Raw genomic sequence first — 12,393 nt, forward strand, 5'->3', positions numbered from 1 at the left:
ATCATGGTCCTGATCCCCGTCCCGGTCGCAATCCCCGTCTCGATCCCGATCTCGGTCCCGATCGCAGTCCTCCTCCCCATCCCTGTCCCGATCCCGATCCTGGTCCTGGTCCTGATCGCAGTCCCAATCCCGACTGCAGTCCCAATCCCAGTCCCGATCGCAGTCGCGATCCCGATTGAAGTCCCGGTCCTGATCCTGATCCTGGTCCCGATCCCGATCCCGATCCCGGTCCCAATCGCAGTCCCGATCCCGATCCTGGTCCCGATCGCAGTCCCAGTCCTGATCCCGATCCCGATCCCAATCGCAGTCCCGATCCTGGTCCCAATCACAGTCTCAGTCCCGATCCCCATCCCGATGCCGATCCCAGTCCCGGTCCTGATCCTGGTCCCGGTCCCGATTGCAGTCCTGATCCTGGTCCTGATCGCAGTCCCGATCATGATCCCTGTCCCGATCCCGATCCCGGTCCCAATCGCAGTCCTGGTTCCAATCCTAGTGCCAGTCCCGACTGCAGTCCTCATGCCGATTGCAGTCCCGATCCTGGTCCTGATCGCAGTCCTGATCCCAATCCCGATCCTAATTGCAGTCACTATCCCGATCACAGTCCTGATCCCGATCCCCGTCCCAATCCCAGTCCTGGTCCTGATCCTGGTCCCGGTCCCGATTGCAGTCCTGATCCTGGTCCTGATCGCAGTCCCAATCCCAATCCCGATCCCAATTGCAGTCACTATCCCGATCACAGTCCTGATCCCAATCCCCGTCCCAATCCCAGTCCTGGTCCTGATCCTGGTCCCGGTCCCAATTGCAGTCCTGATCCTGGTCCTGATCGCAGTCCCAATCCCGATCCCGATCCCAATTGCAGTCACTATCCCGATCACAGTCCTGATCCCGATCCCCGTCCCAATCCCAGTCCTGGTCCTGATCCTGGTCCCGGTCCCAATTGCAGTCCTGATCCTGGTCCTGATCGCAGTCCCAATCCTGATCCCGATCCCGATCCTGATCCTGGTCCCGATTGCAGTCCCAGTCCCGATCGCAGTCCCAATCCCGATTGCAGTCCCTATCCCGGTCCCGGTCCCGGTCTGGTCCCTACCAGGCACTGCTGCGGGGGAGTGGGGGCAGCGTCAGGGCCGAGACACCGAGACGCGCAGAAGCTGTGGGGGTTCTGTGGTCATTTGTTGGCATCTGAACCGGGACGGCGGCAGGCTGTGGGCGAGGCAGCCCGGCTGCCTGCAGCCCCATGGCCGGCTGCTGCCTCCCGTCCCCTGCCTGGCTGACACGGACACGCTCTCATTCTCCGGGCTTCCACCCATGGTATCTCCTCCAAGGAAACTGAGCTGTGAACGCGCCCGCACATGGCAGGGCCCAGCCGGCCCCCACCTGAGTGAAGTGACGGGGCCCAGGGCTGACACCAGCCCACGAGGTGCGAACCAGGTGCCCTGGACAGGGCATTGGGCTCTGACCCGCCTGGCCCTGTATGCCCAGGCTTGGAGCCCCCCACTGATGTTTTTAACGTCCCCGTGAAAGGCTGCTGGAGGGGACGTTCAGCCCCACCAGATAACAGGGCAGGGGTCGCCGCCATTATATAAATCATATAAATATGATTTATACTCATGTGATGGCTTCTGCCTCCATAGGAGACACTGACCACAGCTCTACCCACTCCAAAACCAGGTTTGACTTTGCATTTCATTTTGTCCCACTATGCTGGGGGACAGTGAACACACTTTCAAGGGTGAACTGGTATCTCGCTGTGCCCAAATTCAGCACCAGCAGATGAAGCAACATACCACCTCTGGAGTCACTGGCCTAAACGTGGCTTAGCTCATTTTTGGGCTCCCGCCGCTGGGTGAGGACCATGTTCTGCTGAGTGCTGTAGAGCCACAGAGCCTATAATGGAGGACAAAGCTCTGTGCAGTCACAGAATCACAGAATCACAGAATTGTTTAGGTCGGAAAAGACCTTTAAGATCATCAAGTCCAACCGTTAACCCAGCACTGCCAAGCCCACCACTAAACCATGTCCCTAAGCACCTCATCTACACGGCTTTTAAATACCTCCAGGGACGGTGACTCCACCACTTCCCTGGGCAGCCTGGTCCAATGCTTGACAACCCTTTCGGTGAAGACATTTCTCCTAATATCCACTCTGAACTTCCCCTGGCGCAACTTGAGGCCATTTCCTCTCGTCCTATCACTTGTTACCTGGGAGAAGAGACCGACCCCACCTCTCTACCACCTCCTTTCAGGCAGTTGTAGAGAGCGATGAGGTCTCCCCTCAGCCTCCTTCTCTCCAGGCTGAACAACCCCAGGTCCCATCAGCCTTGTGCTCCAGACCCTTCCCCAGCTCCGTTGCCCTTCTCTGGACATGATCCAGCCCCTCAATGTCTCTCTTGGAGTGAGGGGCCCAACACTGAACACAGCATTCGAGGTGCGGCCTCACCAGTGCCGAGTACAGGGGCACGATCACTGCCCTAGTCCTGCTGGCCACACTATTCCTGATACAAGCCAGGATGCCATTGGCCTTCTTGGCCACCTGGGCACACTGCTGGCTCATATTCAGGCGGCTGTCAACCAACACCCCCAGGTCCTTTTCTGCCAGGCAGCTTGCCAGCCACTCTTCCCCGAGCCTGTAGCATTGCATGGGGTTGTTGTGACCCAAGTGCAGGAGCTGGCACTTGGCCTTGTTGAACCTCATACAATTGGCCTCGGCCCATCGATCCAGCCTGTCCAGGTCCCTCTGCAGAGCCTTCCTGCCCTCAGTCCAGGCAGGAGTGAAGAAACAACATCTGGGTGCAGGCAGACCAGGCAGCGGGAGGGAGCAAGGAGCCACTGCTAGCAAGCAATGAGCAGAGCACAGCAGCTCTGCTGTGAAGGTTTCTGCAGATGTCGTGATGAAGAGGTTCAAGGAGGGCGATGCAGTGGCTTTGCAAATGCTTAGAGGCTCCTTCTCCCAGGTGTGGAGCAGAGCAGGAGAGAGCATGAAGGGGCTTGTTGGAAATGGATGATGGAGTTGGCCTCTGTGGCATGGGAGATGATAGGTGGAGGAGAGGTGGATAATGAAGGGCTGGGAGAGGGAAGATGAACAGTCCACAACTGGGGCAGAGAAAAGAGGGTGCCAGGGAGGAGCGTGGGGAGGAATGATGTGGTCTAAGCCATTGGCCAGCACAACAATTTTTGCAGCAGCCCTCTGGATACAAACCATCAGATCAAGGAAACCTTTGCAAGGTGTGGATATTGATGGGAAGTAGGAATCCATGGAGGGATGATGATGAGCCCTCGAATCACAAACAGACAGGCTGGGCGATGCCAGTTTTACCTTCAAATCAATTTCTTGACAATCATCTCTTCCCTGGCACCTCAGCTGGTCTGCAGGGGCCTCTGTGGGTCCATGTCTGCTTGATATCTCCCTGGGATGGGCCTGGTTGCCCGCTCCATGTTTGGATGTTCCTTATGCCCTGTGGAGTGAATGAAATTTCCAAAATTGAGAAGGATCCAGAAGTTGTCCAGGAAAAAAAAAATCCCAGCTGTGTTATGTCTCCAGGGCTGTGTTCGTACATTCACTAAGTTATGAAAACCAGTTCTTTGGGCCGGTTCATTGACTGGCAGGAATTAGAGAGCTAAGTCACTGCAGGGTTGGCAATTAGCTGCTGTGTAAGTGTTTTTGTGGAATCAAATTTCCAGCACGAGGGGAAGAGAAAAGCATTTGTAAAGCAAGCCGCCTCCTTGGCGCAGGAGCTGGGTGGGCAGGGGAAGAGCTGCACCTCCTGTGCTTCTGAAGAAAGGGATTGTGTCTCAAACAAACATGACTTTGGTCTCCTCTTCTGAGGGGTAACACTCCCAAATCCTTCCTCCCGCAGCACTGGGGAACTCGCCTGCCCCAGGACCTGTGCTGTGCAGTTCTGCTTACAGCTGGAGCAGCAGCATGTTACATTCGGCATTTGCCTGTCTTTTGCCCGCTAATAAAGAGGAGAGGGGGCCAAGCAGTTGTAAAACCAGAAAAAGGCAACTGAAAAGCCAGTGCATCACCAGCACCGGCATTTTTTCCTTTTCCCAGCCATGTGTCCTGAGGGAGCAGGGTTCCCTTCCCTGTGCAGCCCTGTCCTGCCGAGCCATGAGCACCTGTGGGGAAACAGAGGTCTTAAGACATGAGAAAAAAAGGCAGGAGGGAAGAAAAGGGTGACCTCAGGGAGCCCCTCACTGCAAGAAACCCCCGGGGTGAGAGCTCAGTTCTCTGCCATCAGCAGTGAGCACGGTCGAGCCCATCAGCGGATGGGGCTGGGGCTCCTGCACCACGGGCTCCTCTTCCCTCCTCTGTTGTCCCTGGCCGTAGAAAGAAGCTAGGCACCTGCCCGGGGGAGGAGAGGACGGACTTGCAGGGGGCGTAGGGAATGCCAGACCTCCAGCCATAGGAAATCGAGGTTCATTAGTTCCACTATGCACAGAACAACTTGCTGAAGGAGCCTGGGTTTCAAGCTGAGTGCGTCCCTTTAAGCTGCATCTGGGGGACCCTTTGATTTGGTTAATTAGATGCAAAATTGTTCCGTGCTGTGGGAGGCCGGGTATGTGCTGAGGAGCACTGCTACCCTGGGTTTACTAATGAGATAATTTATTGTGGCTGTCTGAGAAGGCTGAGTGTACACAACTCCACCCACACACACACCACCCACTCCAAGCCCTCTGCTCCCAGGTGGAGAGTCCTCAGCACTGGGGTGGAAGTACTGTGCTAGGTCTCCCTGCGCAGAGCCCTGCCGTGGAGCTATCCTCCCCTCAGGGGACTTGTGCAGCAGGGCACCGTTTGTGTCTAAATATCCCCGCAACAGTTGTCACTGCTTCCCTGGCAAAACTTCCTAATGCCCCTGTTTTTCAGCCTAAATTTGATCTTTGATTCAATCAAGTAGCTTTGTTTCTGCCTCTCTCTCTTCCCATGCTCCAGACGATCCCTCCTTAAATAGTACAAGTGTTAGGGCTTGCCTACACTTGAAGGTTAATTCTGGATTAAGGGACATATAAATCTGAAAGACAGTAGCTAATTCCTGAATAGTTCTGGAAAGATTTACTCAAAACCAGTCATTTCTGAATAACTCAGTGCACTGGCCGGCCTGTATGTTCCCTCCTGTTAGCAGCAGGATCAGGTAAGACAAGGTTTATAAAAAGCAGGTCTGTTTTTTTCCAACTGCTTTCTCCCCATTGCTCTAAAAGCAGATAATAATCTCCCCCTTCAGAGTTTGCCTCAAATCCTCGCACTGTCACAGCCGAAATGTGACTACAAAGAGATCTAGGAATTCCCCAAGCGTTTGGATTGCAAGGGGTTATTTCACAGGTAAGGAATGCAATATCTGGCCTCTCTGGGTGTCCTGTGAGTCTCTGCCCCTCCATCGGACGACAGAGAGCAGGTCTGTCTGTACCAGGTTGCAGTTTCACAGGGTGTTTGCTTAGGGGAACGGTGCCACCCACAAGTGGCATGTTTCCACAGAAGCCTTCTCCATGCAGCCATGCCACACTGCAGCGCATCCCTGCCCCGTCCCTGCTACGGGCCACCACCAGCAGGTAGCCATCTGGAGATGCTGATGGAGCCTACTGCCTCCTGAGCTGCAGGTTTGTGCTTGGAGAACCCTAATTATTGCATGCATGGGCAGATCTGGGCAGTGCTCTGGGTGTACCTGAATTTAAGTTATTTAGGTTAACAGCAAATTGCATGGAATGGTTGCTCGGGGATCTGGGCAAACTATTCAAAGCAGAAGAAAGCGTCTGATGAATTAGCCAATATTTTCATTTGTGGACAATCCCCCTCCCAAAAAAAAAAAAAAAAGAAACAAAACCTCCAGTTCTTACCAATGTGTTTGCTACAATGAGTGTCTGATTTCAGTCTCCCAAGTCCATATGGAGATTTCAGGTCAGATGTAAATATGCAAGCACTACTTTTTTATCCTATAAAGTTTTTTGCAAGCAGAAGTTGCAACTGACAAATAATTAAAAAAAATCAAGTAAGTTGCTACCACTAAAAGGAATTCACAGATTTTTCATGAGCAAAGGGGAACGTTTCCCACAGCCTTGCCTCACCGCCATTCTCCCAAGGGATAACAAAGGAGTAGCATCAGAGGTAGGTGATATTCAATGGCATCGCCACTGCAGTGTGGCACACAGTCCCATCTCACACTGGATGCCATGGGCTTTGAGCATACTCTCCCCACACAGACCTCTTGCCATCTGCATCCTTCCTCAGTCTCTTCTTAGCCAAAATACAATGCTGTGAAATGAAGTGACTGTACTGCAAGAGTCAGAGATGAGAAAAGAGAGGAAGAAAAAAATGCGGTGTCTAACTGGAGGAGCTGCAGATGACGGGATGGGACAGGACGGGAAAGGAAGGGAAGGGAAGGGAAGGGAAGGGAAGGGAAGGGAAGGGAAGGGAAGGGAAGGGAAGGGAAGGGAAGGGAAGGGAAGGGAAGGGAAGGGAAGGGAAGGGAAGGGAAGGGAAGGGAAGGGAAGGCAGCACTACAGAGTGCTGTTTCAGCTTTCAAGTCTTGTGCTTAGGATCTACATGCCATTTCTTGGATGTGGTTTTCCCTGAGGGCAATCTCAACAGCTGTGAAGTTTCAGCAGATGAACAATGTAGTTTTCAATAAATTTCACAAAGCAAGTGAAAGGATTTTAACTCATTCATGCTAGCCCACTTTTGGTCTGATGGCTCTTCCAGACCTGAATCCATTCACACCACGAGTGTTTCCCGTTTGAACCCCAGGGCCTGACTGCTGGAGCACACCTGAGCTAGACTGCTCTGCTCTGGGTTTCCAGAGAGCTCTCCCCTTCAGAAGAGGCTTCTCTCAGCCATGCCCATGGATCCTGGGAGATGTAGGTACATCGCTGCATTTACCCGTTCCACTTAAACCCACCCTGGTGACCTGTGGATGGAGGAAGGTATCAGATGTGGAATGTGGATGCCCTCAGCTCCTGGTGGGGAAAGAAGAGGTGGTAGAAAGAGAAGTTCCCCAGATCTCCTCTTCCCCAGTGGCAGCTGCATCTCAGAAGTTCAATCTCCTTTGTATCCACACATCCAGAAGCAGGGCTTGTGCACTCGGAGACATGTTCTGATCCCAGCTGAAGGCTGATGCCATTAGTTGTAACTTAAAGAAGGGCTTTTGTGTCCCAAAAGTCAGCCCTAGTCAAGAAATCACCTCTTCCAAAACACCTCCAGTGCATCCTCAGATCATGAGGACAACAACTACTGTAAGCTCTGTGAATTCACCTGCTAAATATGGGACAGCATGGCAAACCTGAGCCCGGAGATTTTGTTTGTTTTCTTCACGGCCGCAGAGCACCCCATAAGCAGTGCAGCTAAAAAGCCAGTACAGGTTTGTTTGGTGTGTGTCTGGAGGACCTGAGCAATGAGACAGGGCCCTTCACTGCCTCTCCTCTGGCTGGGATCTGCCAGGTGGTTTCAGGGAGCCCCAAGCAATGAGCTCACATCCCTTGCAGGAGATAACAGTGCTGAGTTGGCCCTGGCGGGATCTCACACCTTTACAGGCTCCCTGCTTTGCCTGCGCTGTCCCAGTCGATGGGCTTGGCATTTCCTCCTCACCCAAATGTCTACCCAGAAGCTGTTTCCCTCCACTTGTGCACAGCTGCTCCCTGACTGGTCTGGTTTCCCCCCTCTCTATTGCAGACACACAGCAAACATCTCCAGAGAGCTGTGCTTGGTGGTTCCCCAAGCACAGCTCTGGCGGGTGGAGGGGGCTGATGACTCAGAGGCATCTGTAGTAAAACAACACGTGAGTGAATATGGAAGCAAGAATGGGGTCTGTGTGTAAGGCAGAGGCACCCATGACCTTTTAGGAGGCTGTTAGCACCAACCCATGAACAGCTACCGCTTTGAACTAGATCATTACAGTAAGTACCTTCCCCCATCTCCCCCTTCCCAAGCAAAGACATAGCCCATACCGCAGCCGGAGAGATCTTGTGTGATGCTGCAGCCTTTACACAAACAGTTCACAGCCACCGGAGATTTGGGGTCCTCTGTCTCAGCTGTCCAAAATGCCTCATGAGTTTTAGTCACCACATTGCTCTCCCTGCCCTACTGAGGCTGTCCAGCCACCAGCTTACAACATCTCTTCTCAGCCGGAAACTAAATACTGGAGCCCATCTTTTCTATTCTCTGTAGAAGCAGCTAGTGGTATCTCCTCTTGCTCTTGCTTCCTCTGCAAATGGCACGTGGAAGCCTGATCGTGCACTCTGGTTTGTCAAGATTTCTGCTGAAATGCTCTTCTTTCAGCTGCAGCCTCCACCATAGAGTGCTAAGCTCAACGCAGAGACCATCCACAGGTTCCTCCGTAGGAACAGTGCATGCTTTTTGTCTGGCATTTGCAAAATTGGTGGCCTGAGCAAACACCACAGATCTCTGCAAAGGCTGGGCACTGTGTATGCCATGCTGGATTCATTCCCAGCTGTGTGCGAGCTCTCATGGTGCTCCTTTTAGAGTGTTCTTCCAAGTCTTCAGTTTGGTCTCTGGGTGTTTCCCTGGATCTGAGGGTTCTACACTGAGTTTGTGATAATGCAGTCTCAGAGTTCAGCAATTGCCGTCCAAGAGAAAGTGGAAAAACATCTTGGGAGCTCTGCCACAGTCTGGCAGCCAATTTATTGCATTGACATTTGTCAGTGGCAATGCAGTGTGGGTCACAGACACATCCTTCCCCACAGCATCTAGGGTAGCATGAGCTCTGAACTACAGGGCACTGCATCACTGCTGCATAAACTAACAGCTGTGAGAGCCACTTTGCATCCCAATGGGAGCCAAGAGAGCACTCACACCAACCAAAACCCACACCTCTGTGATCTCTCTTCCTGGTTATCTCCTCTGGACTGAGTTTACTTGCTCTCCTGTCATTCTTCCCTCCTGGCTCACATCCTCACTGCTTTCACATGGCTTAATTCAGTCAGAGCCCACAGCATTGCCCTGATGCTGGGCAGATGCCCTGTGGATGCCTGTTTCTGCTCACTTGGCACCAACCAGCCCAGCTGCTTCCCTGCCATGAGCACAGCCACTCCCCGGTCCTACCGAGATGTGGGGAGCACTGTCTCCTTGCTGCTGCTGGCCCTGGCTTACCAAGCTGGCCTGCACATCCTGGGGATGGACACCTTCCACTCATCATGGGAAAAGCACACCCTGGGATGATGCCTGAGCAATGTGGAGTGGCAGGAGGGTCCCAGCAGCAGCGAGGATGAGCCGAGAGGGGCTGGAGGAGTCATACCTGTTCCAGGGAGGTGCTGAGGAGGGGGGAGAGGGAGGGAGGTGAGGGGCTTAGGGGGTCTCAGCAGAAACAGGTGTGAAGAAAAGCCTTGACCCACACCCTGAATTCCACAGCTCGGCTCCGGGGACAGGGGGAGGGAGAGACGACAGGACAGGACATTTCCAGCAGACCTGTGACTTGTTTGTAAAAGCCTCATCTCACCAGCCCTGCCTGCCTCCTCCCCCATCGTCTCAGGCTGGGTTTTATTAACACAGTCCCCCTTAGGCTAGAGGGAATCACATCCCAGGAGACATTCCAGTCTCGGCTCAGCTTTGGAGGGGATCAGAGGGAGCCAAGGGTGGGGGGCATTTCACCAGGACGTTTCATTTGCAGAGAGCTGGCAGGTTGGGAGTGCTGCAAGACGGCACTAGCAGCCTCCTTATCAGACACTGAGCAGCCGCAGGCTGGAGTCGAGACTCTGCTCTGCTCTCGCACTCCAGCTCTGTATCTCCCAAAGACCAGTTATTTCTGGTCTGTCCAGGCTGCCGGCTGGAAGCTCTTAACCTGGGCTCTGCTGGGTGCTGGGTGCAGGGCCGGGTACAGGGACTCTGGGCAGGGAATCTCGCCCTTTTGCTCAGGTGATGAACACAACCGTTGGCAACGTGCAGCTGGGTCCAGGCTGCCGCAAGGGCTCAGCCCAGGGTGTCAGCACCCTTCCCTGGGCACCAACAGGGCCTCAACCACCAGCTCCTTGCAGACGTCGTGATCTGCACCATTTGGGGCTGACACCTCTCGCCAGGAATGGGAGCTGGCTCCCCAGTGTCTGGCTCCTCAGGTGAATTGTGGTGTGCCCTGAGCCTATGCCAGGAAAATGCCAGTAGATGAAACTCCGTCTCAGGCCAAGAGACATGAAGATGAATGTGTTTTCCTTGCCTGGCTTATCTCGCAGGCAGTGCTTCTCACCGGAGCCCGGCACTGTTTGTGTGTGCTCGGCTCCTGGCATGGGGGCAGGAGATGATTAGACAACAAACACTGCGGTGTACCTCTCCCGGGGCTGCAGCCTGCCCCTGCCCTGCCAAGACCATGGCCCAGCAGGGAGTTGCTTCCCGGGGGCTGAATCCCAGGGCTGGCTGCAGCTGCACCAGGGCTGCAGGGGGAGAAGGGGGAGGAAGAGCCACAGGATCCCGCAGCTGCTCAAGCACCACGTGAGCTGCAGTGTGAGCTACATGGGGGACGGGGCTGTCGCTGCCTTAGCTGCTCCCCCAGGGACCCACTCCTGGACTAGACCCCTGCACAGATGCAGTGCACCTCTGCAAGGTGAGGGGCAGGACAGTCCTGCCACCATCTCACTTGTTCCTAGGTTGGAGAAGGCAGCGGTGCCAGCTCAGCAGCCCTGCAGGTAGTCATGCACTCAGGCCAGGGCTCCTGATCCATGTGTGCCCCTTGGTTTCGTGAGGGCAGTACACCAGGCAGATCCCAACCTTGGCAGACTCTGCACCATTGGGGTCAACCCAGAATTAAGGTCAAGGAAGGGGTTTTTTTAAAAGGCAAAACCAAATAAATGCAAAATAAGTAGTAGTGGACCAAGCAAAACATTGTGGAAATTCATACTGAGACTGTTACATTGGCCAAGTTAAGCTGAAGTCTGGAAAAAAGTCAAAACATTTTACCTTGCCATTTTCAAGGTGCACTGTGTGGATCCAGGACAGTCTGCACAATTCCAGCCATCTTCATTTAAAAGATTTTAAAAAGCTTAAAAAAGCTTAAAATAGCTTTGAAGCAAAGCATTTTGCTGACCAACAGACATTTTTACATGTTACTTTATTTTACCTATTACTTTACCTTTCCACTTGTGAGTCCAGGCCCAAAGGACAAATTTGCCCTAACTCCAGATCCTCTTCTTGCCCCCCGCATGCCCATGCTTTAGGCTGTCAGCTGAGGAGGAGAACCAAGTAATTCAAGGCCTGTTCAAGAAATACTCCTGATCCCTGGTGTTCACAAGTCCACTGTGCATGACCCCCAGCCTTGTTTGCACCTACCACCACCTGTATAAACACCCACTTTGGCTGCCCTGGAGAAAACAAGATGCCAGGTCCAAAGAAAAGGGGAATCCCAAAAGCAAGAGGGTGAGAACAGAGACTTGCCTGATGGGGATGCATCCCAATTTGTCACCCACTGAGCAGTGATGCTGGAGATACCAATTCATGAGGCCATCACCTACAGAGAGGACAGGAAAGACATTAGAGAAGAGAAATCAAAGGGGTTTCTCTGTCCTGAGGATTTGGCTCCTGGTCCCTCTGGCTGCTCAGGGAAATGCCCAGGAGGTATAAAGCTCCATGCTGACTTTGCAGAGAACCTAAAACCAGGTCCCCAGCCACACAGAATACAGCTGTGAAAGTCACACCAGGGAGGTGTCAGGAAACAAAGGACTTTGGACAGACAGGCTTAATCCATTTAAATTCAGTTTCTGTCTCACTTCCCCCCTTTCCCCTTAGCTCTCATCAGAGAGCTCTTCCCCCACCATCCTCTCAGTCCGAAGTGCCTTACAGCAGTTTCACACCCAAGTGGCCCATGGACTGAAAGAGTTATTCCACCTCCTTGCTGCTCACAACAGAGCAGAATTGGACCTGCTGTTCCCCTCCTCCCTCTTGCACAGTCTCTTTCCACCAAACACTGCTGGAAAGGGGGCTGCTGAGAGAGGTTAGTCCCGGTTGGTGGTTCCTGTTGAGACTCACGTCACGATGCCACTTTGCTTGCCCAGGCATTCACAAGGTCCCTCCTTGCTGGAAAGACTTAGGGGAGTGGAAGAAGAGCTAACACTTGTGGCCAGGAGGGCTTGGAAAACCTATCACAGCTCTGTCGCTTGCTAGGACTGGAAGGCGTTGAGGCAGGTGCCAAGCAAGAAGAGCCACGCATGGGGATGCTGTATCAGCAACATCAGTGACCAGCGGGACCTTCCAGTCACGAAGGCTTCCACTGAGCTCCTGCTGCCATCATGAGATCCTTGAACTCCAAATTTGGCTCCAGTCTGGCAGGAGCTGCAGGAAAGCAAGCAGACAGCACCTGCACTGAGAGGTGTCAGGCTGTTGGTGCTCTGGGGCTGGGGTGGGAGCCCTGTGCTCATCTGCCAGCAGCCTCTGTACATTCAACAAGCTGCAAACTGAGGTAGAGATGAG

Source organism: Ciconia boyciana, chromosome 15, assembly GCF_034638445.1.
Source record: "Ciconia boyciana chromosome 15, ASM3463844v1, whole genome shotgun sequence".
NCBI classification, from domain to species: Eukaryota; Metazoa; Chordata; class Aves; order Ciconiiformes; family Ciconiidae; genus Ciconia; species Ciconia boyciana.